Source organism: Hemitrygon akajei, chromosome 28, assembly GCF_048418815.1.
Source record: "Hemitrygon akajei chromosome 28, sHemAka1.3, whole genome shotgun sequence".
NCBI lineage: Eukaryota > Metazoa > Chordata > Chondrichthyes > Myliobatiformes > Dasyatidae > Hemitrygon > Hemitrygon akajei.
In genome coordinates, this window is record NC_133151.1 from 31,444,320 (window position 1) to 31,458,457 (window position 14,138).

The window sequence follows — 14,138 nt, forward strand, 5'->3', positions numbered from 1 at the left end:
AGCAGCCACGAAAATCCTGATTCATCCATGACGTTCGGTTTGGGTATGTCGGGCATGTTCTCGTACGCGCACACTCATCGTGAAGAAATTGGTGACAACTGTAGCGTATCGGCTCAGATTCGAAAGTGAGTGTGATCCAGTCCACCGTCTCAAAGCGCTGCTTTGCCTTCTCTGACCGTACCTTCTTGGCCCTCACCACTGGTGCAGCGGATTTTAGTCTCTGGATTTACGTTATGAGTAGAAGAACATCCAAGACATTTCAAAGTGTGCATGTGGATTGGCACGTACTCACTATCGTGATGGTGGTGTAGCAATGGTCAAAGGTGCTGGCTCCCCCAGTTCCACAGATGATATGCTGTTACTCTATTCTGCGCTGTAGAAGATATATATGTACGTGAAAGCTTATGCAGACATATCTAAAAGACAGAATTAACCTACACGGGGAAGATGGGGATTGAATACAAATGGCTACTATGGATCAGTACGCAGAAGCTCTGGACTGCGAACAACCCCTCTTCTCCCCACAGTACATCGGCAGCACTGTCAATGTGTTTCACATTCCCACTTAACTGTATGACTATGCATCTTCCTGTTTCACACCGATTCTAAAGCTATACAAAAAGAAAGATATCAAAATATTAGTGTAGAGTTCAGTGAAATGGGAGGTAACGTTAATCAACATAGTAGTTTAAAATAGAAGGAAGCATTTTATCGAAACGGTAAGGTTTTGTCGCCCTCTGACAAGTCAACGTGATTAAGATGAACGAGGACGTCAATTCCAAAGTGCTTGCTGGCAACCATACAGTGTGTTCCAAAACTTTGGTTAAGCAAGCAAGGTTTATAGCGAGGAGACCCGAATCCATCAGTAGAGAAATTGTTTTACAATTATGTAGAGACAAAACATCTGGAACAACATTTAGAGTACGGGCGTTTAAAGGGGTGGTATTAATCGCGGGAAAAGGCGTCAAGTTTTTATTTTATATTTAAATTAACACCTGTGGTGTGCAACTTGTGTGCAACCGAGTTCGAGATACAAGGATTGTATCCTCTGGAATATAAAGCAGTATGAACTTGTTAGAGAATAGATGTAAAATACTGAGAGGTCTTTAAAAATGGGATGTTATGAGCCTGGTTCCTCCTGGATGAGAATATAGATTACAGTCACAACAGCCCGTTCATCTGAAATGCTGGAACAGGGGTCCGGTGATTCCAATGCAAAGATGACCATTCAAATGAAACAACTGGAAGACCTGTATCGCCCGCTCCCCTTCCTATCTTCTATGTCCGTAGATAAGGCGTTCCGTTTGGTGCAGTCCTCTGCCACAGTCCTGTCCCAGAGAATAAAGCTGCTGGGCTCCGCCGATCTTTCCACCTCATCGCTAACCGTGTGAAACAGCATCCATATCTCACCCAATGGAGTTCAAAGTCGCAAGATTAAACTAAATTTATTACGGAAGTATATATACGTCACTACAGTAAATAGAACGAAACACAAGCGAATCAATGAAAGACCGCATTCAACAAAGACAGCAAACGACAAAAGTGAACAAAACCATAAACTACACAAGCACAAAAGAACAAAGAAAATAATATTAATAAATAATCAATAAATGTCGAAAACATGAATTGATGAGTCTTGAATGTGAATCTATGGGTTGTGGGTACAGTTCAGTGTTGGGTAAATGAAGTTATCCATTCCTCTTCAACAGCCTGATGGTTGAGAGGTAATGGACCTATTGATGCGTTACCTCCTTCCTGATGGCAGCAACGAGAAGAGGGTATGACCTGGATGGTTGGCATCCTGCATTCCGTGTAGTTGATCTCAGCGGTGGGGAGGGCTTTACCTGTGCTGGACTGGGCTCTATTCATTACTTTTTGTGAGCCAAGGGCATTGGTGGTTCCATGCCAGGTCCTCATGTCACCAGTAATTATGCTCTCCACCGCACATCTATGAAAATCTGTCAACATTTTAGATGACTTGTAGAGGCGCTGCCGAGACTTTTTTGTAATTAAACATATGTGCTGAGCCAAGGACTGATAACCTGAAATGATAACACTGAGGAATTTAAAGTTAATCCATTATTCTTTCCTCACTGATACTCCCTCGTCCCTCACCTTGCGCACTGTGCGCTCAGTCGGCTTTTCTCGTAGATTCCCTACTCACTTCTTTCATTTCTTTTCTTGTGCTGAGTTTGCCAACTCACTCCTATAACTCCACTTCAGTGACAGTTTAACCTCACAATGCTTCCAGTGTTTCTTACGTTGTTGTCTTCCAGAGCGCCGTCTCTCCAGAGGCATAACACGTTGCCAGGAGATTATGACCATCGCGTATTTATTGATGTCAACATGCAACTAATATTAACATAATTCTTTTCAGATATTTCCAGGCCTGTTCTTGTTCAATATCTCCACTGTGTTGTCACATTTACTCCTTCAGTTTGCTAGCCACTGCGCTTTCTGTATTTAACTGTGTGTGTGTGTGTGTGTGTGTGTGTGTGTGTGTGTGTGTGTGTGTGTGTGTGTGTGTGTGTGTGTGTGTGTGTGTTATTCACGTACATATATAACATTATTTTTTCATTTTTCAATCTTTTTTAATTGGTTTTCAAATAAAGAGTATACAAATCGGAAGAGGAGTGTAACAAGTAGATAATATAAAAGACATATAAACAGCAATAGTAAAAACAGAAAGTATATAATGTCAAATCAAATAGGTAAAATATTATGCTGTTATATATACAATGTTCAAAAAAAACTACAACTCATAACAATCATACAAAAAAGATAGGAAATTTTATTGATAAAGAAAAAAAACCCACTAACTAAACTGAAACAAAAAAAGAAAGAAAAAAAGGGAAAGAAAAAGAAAGATTGGGCAGTCCAATTGAGGATAAAATTAGGGAAAACAAACACATCCTTCCAGTCATCTCCGAACCTTCATGGATAAGGATTTTCCCCAAAGAGATTAAAGAAAATAAATAAATAAAAATAAATTAAATCATGTGAAAATATTGAATAAGGGGTCGCCAGACTTGTTCAAAATTAAAGGATGTATGAAATGTCCGGCTTCTAATTTTCTCCAAGCTCAGACATGACATAATGGAGGAGAGCCAATAGAAAACAGCAGGCGGGTTAGATTCTTTCCAGTGTAGCAAAATAGCTCTCCTAGCCAGTAAAGTTGAAAAAGCTATCACATGTTGGGCGGAAGCAGACTCTTCGCTTGCTTCCTCTGGAATAATCCCAGAAATTGCTGTAAGTTGATTATGTTGAACATCCATATCTATAACTTTAGATAATATTCCAAACACATCCCTACAAAAATTATTTAAACTTACACATGACCAAAACATATGAATTAGAGTAGCCACTTCTGCGTTAAATCTGTCACAAATAGGGCTTATATTAGGAAAAATATGCGCCAATTTATCTTACTGAATTAAGATATGGCGTGCGCAGATAGATGACTTATTGAGTAAATAATAAATTTTACTCCATTGATTATCTGAAAGTGAATGTTGAAGTTTTACTTCCCAGGTGCATTGAACCCTATCATTAGGCGACATGTGAGATTTCATTAACTGTTTATAAATGGTAGCTATTATTCGTTTTTGAAAAGGTTTAAACTGAAAAATAACATAAGCCAAATTTAAGGAGCAGGCCAACGGGTAATTCGGTAAAAAAAATCACGTAAAAAATTCCTAACCTTTAAATACCCGAAAAAAATGTGTATTACGGATATCATATTTATCCATAAACTGTGAAAAAGACATTAAACAGTCTTGTAAATACAAGTCCAAAAAATTTTTATTCCCTTAATTTTCCATGTTATAAAGACCTTATTCAAAGTTAATGGTTTAAAAAAACAAACTAGAATAAATATTACTGGAAAGTAAAAAATCATTTAATTCAAAAAATCTACGAAATTGAAACCAAATTTTTAAAGTATGTTTAACAATAGGGTTAAGAACTTCTCTACCTATTCTGGAGAACGAAAACGGAAGAGGAGCTCTTAATACTCTAGAGCATTTATTATTCCAAACTTAAGACAAAATCAGAGAATCTATTTTATCAAAAAATGTTTTTGGAACGAAAGAGGGAACTGCTTGAAATATATATATAACAATTTCGGTAGACCCATTTTTATAGCATTTATTCGACCTATCAATGACATCGACATAGGTGACCATTTAGAAAGCGCCTGTTGAGTATATTCAACTAAAGGGAAGAAATTATACCAATATAGGTCTTAAAATTTTTTGTAATTTTGATGATACCAAGGTAAGTAAAATGGTTTTTGGCAATATTAAAAGGTATTTGATCAGCATAATTATTAATAGGAAATAATTCACTTTTATGTAAATTAAGTTTATATCCAGAAAAAGTACCAAATTCCATGAATATAGATAACATAGAAGGAATAGATTTCTTATGATTTGAAATGTAAACTAATAAATCATCCGTGTATAACGAAACCTTATGTAATTTATCCCCTCTCCTAATACCCTGCACAGAATTAGAATCCTTAAGAGCAGTAGTAAGTGGTTCTAAAGCCAAATTAAATAATAAAGGACTAAGGGGACAACCCTTACGGGTACCTCCATATAATCTAAAGTAAGGAGACTTTTCATTATTAGTGAGAACAGCAGCTACCGGGGCATGATAAATCAATTTAATCCAGGAAATAAATTCTGGACCAAAATTGAACCTCTTCAAAACCTGAAATAGATAAGGCCACTCCACCCTATCAAATGTTTTCTCTGCATCCAAAGATACAATGCATTCAGATTCTTTGGCTGAGGGAGAATAAATGATATTTAATAATCTTCAAATATTAAAATGTGAGAACCTATTTTTAATAAATCCTGTATGATCGTTTGAGATAATATTAGGCAAGATAATCTCACGCCTATTTGCTGGAATCTTAGAGAGGATTTTAAAATCTACATTCAGTAAAGAAATAGCTCTACAGGATACATATTCCAGTGGGTCTCTTCCAGTTTTTTTTGGAATCAATGAAATTAGCGCTTCATAAAAAGTTTTAGGAAGGTTCCCAGAGGATGTAGAATCGGTAAACGTTTGATGAAGATGTGGTATAAGCATTTCATGAAAGGCCTTGTAAAATTATACCGTATAACCATCAGGTCCCGGAGATTTACCTAATTGCATAGAGGATATAGCCTTGGTTATCTCCTCTTGTTTAATAGGTGCATCTAACATATCAGCATCTTGAATCGAAACTTGAGGTATGTTTAACCTTTGCACAAATCTATTCATAGTAATAGTGCTATAAAAAAAAACATTAATTTAATGTTTGGTAACTCATTCCCAGACCAAAGAAACAACTCACATCAAGAGTCTGCCTCTGGGAGGGAAAGGTTAAATTGCTTTCATCAAAAGGGCCTAAATTACATTTTCTGTGGTATATTTTGGTATGTGTTAATAGCTTTTTGTTGAATTAATCAAACGTAATTGTATTTTTACAATATCAGAACATTTTTCAGAATATCTACTTAACGAAAGATTTGGGAAGATACTAGGAGGAAGCAGATTCACAGGTTTGGTAAGTGAGACAGAAAACGCGGATCATCACACACAAAATGCTGGGGGAGCTCAGCAGGCCAAGTAGCATCTATTGTAAAGAATACAGTGGACGTTGTGGGCCGTGACCCTTCAGGAGTACTGGAGAAAACAAATGAGTAGTATAATTGAAAAGTGGGAGAAGAGAGCGAAAGCAAGGTGACAGGTGATAAGGAACTGCCAGCGTGCATTTACACCGTCCTACGTGGGGGAGTTAAAACCCAACCCTCACTGTATCAGTTACGAAGCTTCGGTGGAGAAATGGAAAAAACCTCCCTGAGTTGCAGGGAGGGGCGAAGCATCAGCGATACTCCACATCTCCCCATCCGTCACTAACTGGCCCGGCTGTGATGGTCTGAATGTGACAGTAACAGTTAATCCCGGCGGAGGAATTGTTGCATTTGAAGTCAGCGTTTGCAGTACATTAATGTCGCGAGTTCCGCTTCACTAATTGATCTGCTGGTTCAACACTGAAGGAACTCCGACATTCATTCAATCATCAGGACAGGATTAGGAAGTTAATGGCACATTGGGATCGAGTCACATTTTGGATGAAAACGTCGCTATTTATTTTTTAAACCTCATAAGTGGGATGAATTGTCCGTCTGAGCAAGTAAATAATTTAAAACACAGTCGCTGGCGAAATATAAGGAATGAGGTGCAAAACGCGATAGAGCATAAACGGCACAGAGAGGATTACTGGGTGGGTCAGAGAGTAGGGTAGAAAGAGATAAAAATACAAAATGCTGGCAGAACTCAGCAGGCCAGACAGCATCTATGGGAGGAGGTAGTGACGACGTTTCGGGCCGAAACCCTTCATCAGGATTGTATCAGGGTTCTGCAGATTCACTCGTGTTGCCAGGGAAGAAACAGAGAAGGTTGGAGACAAAGAGAAAGAGGAGAAACGTGGATTGAATGAAAGAAAGTCAAGAAAGTGGGTATGAATACGGGGAAAAGAGGGAATGGATCCAGACATACACAGACCCAGATCCAGACATATACAGACATAGAGATAAACACATACAAACACACGCAAACACACAAAGCATTGCACAACATCCACACAACAATTCATCGTTTTCCCCGTAGCAGAGTGGCGCAGCGGAAGCGTGCTGGGCCCATAACCCAGAGGTTGATAGATCGAAACCATCCTCTGCTATATTCTCTGTTGACGACAGCCCTTATTGATCGTGGTGTTTTAAAACACAAATCTATCAACATTAAATGTCTATAAAAGGAAACCGCATTTAAATTGAAATGGATCATTTATCACAATTCTTATAATTCTTGTCTCTGTGGTGCAATCCGTCAGTGCGTTCGGCTGTCAGCCGATAGGTTGGTGGTTCGAGTTCACCCAGAGACGCTAGTGATCCGGCAGTATTCTTTTTTTTCTCTCTCATACAAGTGAAAATGTGCAGCAGCAGCTATGGAATAAGTACGCAGTCGACGTTTCAGGCCGAAGCCCTCAGAAACATAGAAACGTAGAGAACCTATAGCACAATACAGCCCTACGGCCCACAATACTGTGCCGAACATGTCCTTACTTTAGAAATTACCTCAGGTTACCCATAGCCTCTATTTTCTATGCTCCATCTAACTGTCCAGGAGTCTCTTAAAAGACCCTATCGTATCTGCCTCACCAGCGTCGCCGGCAGCCCATTCCAAGCACTCACCAATTTCTGCGTAAAGAACTTACCCCTGACCTCTGTACCAACTTATAAGCACTTTAAAACTGTGCCTTCTCGTGTTAGCCATTTTAGCCCTGGGGGAAAAAAAAACAAACAAACCTCTGACTATCCACACGATCAATGCCTGTCATCACCTTCTACACCTCTATCAGGTCACCTTCATCCTCCGTCGTTCCAAGGAGAAAAGGCCAGTTTCACTCAACCTTTTCTGATAAGGCAAGCTCCCCAATCCAGGCAACATGTTTTTAATCGTCTCTGACCCTTTCTATGGTTTCCACACCCTTCCTGGAGTGAGGCGACCAGATCTGAGCACAGTATTCTAATTGGAATCTGACCAGTGTCCTATATAACTGCAGCATTACCTCTCCGCTCCCAAACTCAATCCCATAGTTGATGAAGGCCAATGAATCGGAAGCTTTCTTAACCACAGGGTCAACTTGCGTAGAAGCTTTGAGAGTCCTATTGACTCTGACCCCAAGATCCCCCTGATCCTCCACACTGCCAAGAATCTTACAATTAATGCTATATTCTGCCATCATATTTGAACTACCAAAATGAACCACTTCACACTTATCGGGCGTGAACTCCATGTGCCACTTCTCAGCCCAGTTTTGCATCCTATCAGTGACCCGCTGATAGCCCTCCACACTATCCACAACACCCTGAACTTTTGTTTCACAAGCAAATTTACTAACTCATCCCTCGACTTCCTCATCCAGGTCATTTATAAAAATCACAAAAAGTAGGAGTCCCAGAATACATCCCTGAGGCACACCACTGGTCACCGACCTCCCTGGAGAATATGACCCTTCTACAACCATTCTTTGCCTTCTGTGGCCAGGCCAGTTCTGGATCCACAAAGCAATGCCCCCTAGGATCTCATTCCTCCTTACTTTCTCAAGAAGCATTGCATGGGGTACCTCTTCAAATGCCTTGCTGAAATCTATGCACACTACATCTACTTTTCTAACTTCATCGCATTCTTCAGGGTCATGATGCAGCCTTTTGTGACACATTTTGTGTGTGTTGCGTGGATTTCCAGCCTCTGCACATTTTCTCGTGTGTGATTCGATTTCTGTACTTCGAAGTCCCTTCAATGGATGCCTAACCTGAAGAAGTTTAGATCTTCCCTTCGACGGGCGTTCAGTGAAACCCTCTCTCAATGCCGCCCCCTCTGCGATTTCAGCTCTTTTGTTTCTCTTACGAGCTGGGAAACGCTGCGCTGTCCGGAGGCAGCGCTCCCTACTGGATACAGTGGGAATTGAATCTGTTCTACGTGTTTCAGTCACATGTACCGAAATACACTGAAATGCTTCTCTTTCTCTCTGTTCATAGAGATCAAATACACTGTGTATTGGGAGAGAACAAAGTGAAGCAATAACCAAATGCAGAATAAAGTGTAAAAGCGACAGGGAAAGCATGGCGCAGGTAAATAATGTGGTGCAGCATCATAACGAGGCAGATTGTGTGGTCAAGTGTCCATCTTATCGAACAGGGAACCATTCAATAGACACAACTTTCCATTAGCCTGTGATGCGTGCTTTCAGGCTTTTGTACCTTCTTCCGGGGCGCGTTGTGTCTTTGGTCAGGATTCTGTAGTCTAAAAGTGTACAACCTGCGATAGCCGGGAATAAAACCCGGGTCAATTGCTTGGGAAGCAGCTGTGCTCACCACAATACCAACATCGCCTATGATGCAAACCAGATTCGGTTACTGAATGGTCTGTTACTCAATTATCAGTTTCTGAAACACGAAAAAATCCGCAGGTGCTGGAAATTCAAGCAACACACACAAAATGCTAGTGGAACGCAGCAGGCCAGACAACATCTATAGCGAGAAGTACAAGTCGACGTTTCGGGCCGACACCCTTTGTCAGGACTAACTGAAACAAGGGATAGTAAGATATTAGAATGTGGGAGGGGGAGTGGGAGGTGGAGATCCGAAATGAATGGAGAAGACAAGAGGGGGTGGGATGAAGCTGAGAGTTGAGAAGTCGTTTGGCAAAAGGGATACAGAGCTGGAGAAAGGGGTGGATCATGGGACGGGAGGCCTAGGGAGAAATAAAGGGGGAGGGAAGCCCAGAGGAAGATGGAGAGCAGGCAAGGAGTGATGGTGAGCGGGACACAGAGAGAAAAAAGAGAGAATAAAGTGGGGGAGATGGATAATAAATAAATTAATAAATAATGGGTGGGGTAAGAAGGGGAGGAGGGGCATTAACGGGTTAGAGAAAATAATGTTCATGCCATCAGGTTGGAGGCTACCCAGACGGGATATAAGGTGTTGTTCCTCCAACCTGAGTGTGGCTTTATCTTGACAGCGTAGGAGGCCATGGATAGACATATCAGAATGGGACGTGGAATTAAAATGTGTGGCCACTCGGAGATCCTGATTTCTCGGGCGCACAGAGCGTAGGTGTTCAGCGAAATGGTCTCCCAGTCTGCGTCGGGTCTCACCAATGTATAGAAGGCCGCACAGGGAGCACCGGAAGCAGAATATCACACCAGCCGAATCACAGGTGAAGTGTCGCCTCACCTGGAAGGACTGTCTGGGGCCCTGAATCGTAGTGAAGGAGGAAGTGTAAGGGCAGATGTAGCACTTGTTCCACTTACAAGGATAAGTGCCAGAAGGGAGATCGGTGGGAAAGGATGGTGGGGGTGGGACGGACGAATGGACAAGGGAGTCGCGTAGGGATCGATCTCTGCAGAAAGCAGAAAGGTGGGGAGGAGGGAAAGATGTGATTGGTAGTGGGATCCCGTTGGAGGTGGCGGAAGTTACGGAGAATTATATGTTGGTCCCGGAGGCTGGTCGTGTAGTAGATGAGGACAAGGGGAACCCTATCCCGAGTGGGGTGGCGGGTGGATGGGGTGAGGGTAGATGTGCGGGAAATGGGAGAGATGCGTCTGAGAGCAGAGTTGATGGTGGAAGAAGGGAAGCCCCTTTCTTTAAAAAAGGAAGACATCTCCTTCGTCCTGGAATGAAAAGCCTCATCCTGAGAGCAGATGCGGCGGAAACGGGGGAATTGCGAGAAGGGGATAGCCTTTTTGCAAGAGACAGGGTGGGAAGAGGAATAGTCCAGGTAGCTGTGAGAGTCTGTAGCTTTATAGTAGATATCCGTCGATAAGCTGTCTCCAGATATAAAGACAGAAAGATCATGAAAGGGGAGGGAGGTGTCGGAAATGGACCAGGTAAATTTGAGGGCAGGGTGAAAGTTGGAGGCAGTTAATGAAGTCAACGAGCTCAGTATGCGTGCAAGAGGCAGCGCCAATGCAGTCGTCGATGTAGCGAAGGAGAAGTGGGGGACGGATACTAGTATAGGCTTCGAACATGGACTGTTCCACAAAGCCAACAAAAAGGCAGGCGTAGCTGGGACCCATACGGATTCCCTACAGCTACACCTTTAGATATAAGGAAGCGGCAAGAACCAAAGGAAAAATTATTGAGAGTAAGGCCTAATTCCGCTAGACAGAGGAGAGTCGTGGTAGAGAGGAACTGGTTAGGCCTGGAATCCAAAAAGAAGCGGAGAGCTTTGAGACCTCCCTTTAGGGGGATGGAGGTAGATAAGAACTGGACATCCATGGTGAAAGTAGGGCGGTGGGGGGGCCAGGGAACTTAAAATAATTGGAAAAAAAATCAGAGCGTTAGAGTATCACGAACATAGGTGGGATGGGACTGAAAAAAAGGGGGATAAAACAGTGTCGAGGTATGTAGAAATGAGTTCAGTGGGGCAGGAGCAAACTGAGACAATGGGTCTACCTGCACAGGCAGGTTTTTTGGATCCCGGGTAGGAGGTAGAAACGGGAAGTGATGGATGTGGGAACTATGAGATTGGTGGCAGTGGATGGGGGATCGCCAGAGCTGATAAGGTTGGTGATGGTATGGGAGACAGTGGCCTGGTGCTCCCTAGTGGGATCATGATCAAGGGGTAAATAAGAGGAGGTGTCAGAGAGTTGTCGCTATGCCTCAGCCAGGTAGATGTCAGTACGCCAGACTACAACAGCGCCCCCCTTATCAGCGGGTTTTATAGTAAGGTTTGGATTGGTGCGGAGGGAGTGGACAACAGAGCGTTCGGAAGGAGTGAGGCTAGAATTGGAACAGGGTGTGGTGAAGTCGAGACGGTTGATGTCCCGTCGGCAGTTATCAATAAAGGGATCCAGAGCAGGCTGAAGACCAGAGCGGGGTGTCCATGAAGAGAAGGAGGGTTGAAGACGAGAGCAGGGGTCATCGGTGGGGGTGTGAGAGTCCTTGTCGAAGAAATAAGCTTGGAGACGAAGCCGGCGGAAGAAGAGTTCAGCATCATGGCGTACGCAGAACTCGCTGAGGTATGGGCGAAGGGGGACAAAGTTGAGGCACTTACTGAGGACAGACCGTTCTGTCTCAGAGTGTTGAAGGTCGGAGGGGATGGTAAAGACCCGGCACGGATGAGAGCTGGGATCAGAGCCGGGCGGGAGGCTGGTAGTGTCAGTGAAGAGGGGATGGTTGGGATGAGAGGAAGATGGGGCCTCTGAAGGCCCAGGAGCTAACGATGGGATCTGAGGGAGAGGGGGTTGCAGAGTGGTGGCAGAGGAAGGGGAGACGGGAGTCACAATCGCAGAACGTGAAGACCCGGCCTGGGGTTCAAGGCTGCAATCGCCGTTGGAGGATACAAAATCGCTTTGAAAGTTTCCACGGTCGTTGGAACCCGCATTAATGGTTCTAGAGTCAGGGTTTTGAATATGCCCTGGGTTAGTAGAGCCGCCGAGATCGACGACGTCTGATGTGATATACTGCATCTGGTGCTCCCTTTGCGACCTTCTATACATTGGTGAGACCCGAAACAGACTGGGAGTCCGTTTCGCTGAACACCTACGCTCTGTCCTTCAGAGAAAGCAGTATCTCCCAGTGGCCACACATTTTAATTCCACGTCCCATTCTTTTTCTGATATATCTATCCATGGCCTACTCTACTGTCAAGATGAAACCACACTCAGGTTGGAGGAACAACACCTTAAAAAATATTCCGTCTGGGTAGCCTCCAACCTGATGGCATGAACATTGAGTTCTCTAACTTCCGTTAATGCTCCTCCGCCTCTTCTTACCCCAAACTCTATCTATCTATCTATCTATCTATCTATCTATCTATCTATCTATCTATCTATCTATCTATCTATCTATCTATCTATCTATCTATCTATCTATCGATTGATTGATTGATTTATTTCTTCATTCATTCGTTCATTCATTTATTTATTATCCTCCCCCATTTTTCTCTCTCTCTGTCCCTCTCACAATCACTCCTTGCATGCTCCCCATCTCCCTCTGGTGCTCCACTGCCCCTTTCTTTTTCCCTAGGCCTCCTGACCCGTGATCCTTTCCCTTCTCCAGCTTTGTATCCCTTTTGTCAATCAACTTTCAAGCTCCCTCCACCCCCGCCGTCTTCTCCTATCATTTCCAATCTCCCCCTCCCCTTCCCACTTTCTAATCCCTTACTATCTCTTCTTTCAGTTAGTCCTGACGAAGGGTCTCGGCTTGAAACGTCGACTGTACTTTTTCCTATAGATGCTGCCTGGCCTGCTGCGTTCCACCAGAATTTTGGGTGTGTTGCTTGAATTTCCAGCATCTGCAGATTTCCTCGAAAATGCTGCAGGAACTCAGCAGACCTAGCATAATCGATGGAGATGAGTAAACAGTCAACGTTTCTGACCGGCATCCTTCTTCTGGACTGATATTGGTTAGTTACTTTACTACTGTGGTGGGACCATGCGGGAATTAATAGTTGACACCAAGAGCCCCGGATTAATATGGTCGGAATGAAGGAATCTGTGAATGAAGGAAATCGTTACTTGTAACAAGTAACTAAGAACGGTGCTGAGATATATATTCTTAGGGGTACTTGAGGAAAGAGGCTGACAATAACGCCACTTTCTTCTCAGAAGACTCTACCGTCTCGGGCTCACAACAGCCCAAGCTATTCCAATGTGTTGATTGGCATAAACATATATTGTCTTTTAAACATAAACATAATTTATGTGAAGTTTGCATCTCCCCGTCGGGGAATTGAACCCCGGTCTCCCGCGTGACAGGCTGGGATACTAACCACTATACTAACGAGGAATTGCATTTAGTCTGCCCTGTCATGCATATTTAAGAGTACAATAGGGTGAATAGAATTGCCCTGACGTTTGTCAACTGCAATAATGGAACGTTTCACTCGTGTCCTTCCCACAGCAGTGTCTCAGTTTTCTCCAACGATTCAGTCACCTATTGTGTTCAAGGATTAATGAAAGGAAGTGCTCTCATTCGAGCCCGTCTTGTTGGAATGAACATTTTTAATCACAGTTATATATTTATATTTCTGGTGTTTTAATGCGACAGGCGGGAAACGGTATGTAGCTAATCGAAATCTGAAGCGATCTCTCCCACTTCATTGAAACACTAGGTGTTGTGTATCCCGGTCTGCTGGAGGATGGCGACATCAGCTGGACATGACGGGAACTGCACCAGAGTAAAGAAAGAGTGACAACATTCAGAAATCAGCTCGAGCCGCAGTTATATACTGCTAGCGTCCGAGTGCTCCAACCCTTACAACTCCCGTATGAATTCCCGAAGTTATTTAATTCGATGAGTGAGTGTAAAATTATTATTCACCTCGGGCTGGCCAGTGGTTCAAGGATGGAAGTGCTGTCCCTCACATTTTTCCGCTGAACCGATCAATGCAGGTTCCTGCTCTCACTCTAACTCAGATTCCCACAACAAATTAGGAGACATCAAACATGTCGGATGATGTGTTCGCAGTGAGTGCCGTCAGTCTACTCACCATCCACACTGTCTATTTATATTCCTGCGTACTGCACAACCACGGAAGCGTTACGCACCCTTTCCCCGTCGTTTCCCCTGGGT

General features: G+C 43.2%; 1 non-coding gene and 1 pseudogene across 1 annotated transcript; one reads left to right on the forward strand and one right to left on the reverse strand.

Annotated features, from left to right (window-relative positions):
* LOC140717854 (uncharacterized) overlaps positions 1-14,138 on the forward strand; it is a 966,201-nt pseudogene that overhangs the window by 18,681 nt on the left and 933,382 nt on the right.
* trnad-guc (transfer RNA aspartic acid (anticodon GUC)) lies at positions 13,281-13,352 on the reverse strand. The gene has a single exon. It is a non-coding gene; the product is annotated as a tRNA-Asp (tRNA).